Here is a 911-nt window from a genome sequence, read left to right on the forward strand (position 1 = left end):
TTATCTCCCTGTGACTACTGAGGATAAAGTCAGGGGCATCTTACCCTGGCAGCCCTGCTGAGGGGACACTAGGGCTTATACCAGGGGGTCTTCTCTGTAGGGTTCTATTGCCCTAAAAGAGGAATTCACTCCAGTCCTTGCTCAAGGTTCTGAACTAAACTCAAAGTCACCCCTAAGACTCCTACCTCTGCTAACCTGAATTGTCTAGCCTTAGACCAAGGCATGTATGCACCCATCTCCTCCATATACCCACCCCCACCAAAAGGTGAAGTGAGGAGTCATATGGGTCTTATTGCAATCGCAGAAATCTCCCAGGGCTGATATCAAGATCCTGACAGGAAAGAAACAGCAGTTTGGGTCTCTGCTGCAGACATCATTCCAGGCTGCTCAGTAAGGCAAAAGCCAGTGGAACCTCAAGCTCCTGCAGCTGACACCTGTGGGACCAGCTCCATGTGGGAAAGGAGAATAGCTCAGAACTGGGTCCATCAATGTATGAGACTCAAGGCATACCCAACCTCTCTGGTCGGGGCTAAGGAGTCCCTGACCACTGTTCTATGAGGAGATTCAACCTCTCAGACCTCAATCAGGTTGCCCAGCGCCAGAAAGGGGCAGTGACTCACATTCACCTGCACTAAAGAAGCTCCCAGGAGGCCCAGGATATACACACCAAGGGACAAGATTCAACAACAACAGAACAAAATCCAGTGAGCCCCACAAATAGCAGACTCAAATCACCAGTGTAACAGCTGGCACTATGACATTGGGGTTGAACCTCAATAGCAGCAAGTTGGAGGGGAGATCCCTCCCACAAATGGGACATCAACAATCAAGTCCAATTACAACAGGAGAGCCCAAACAACGCACACAAAGGGCATTCCTAGAAGTGAACAAAGAGACTACACCACCAGACC

This window comes from Myotis lucifugus, unplaced genomic scaffold (genome assembly GCF_000147115.1).
Source record: "Myotis lucifugus unplaced genomic scaffold, Myoluc2.0 scaffold_20, whole genome shotgun sequence".
Taxonomy (NCBI): Eukaryota; Metazoa; Chordata; class Mammalia; order Chiroptera; family Vespertilionidae; genus Myotis; species Myotis lucifugus.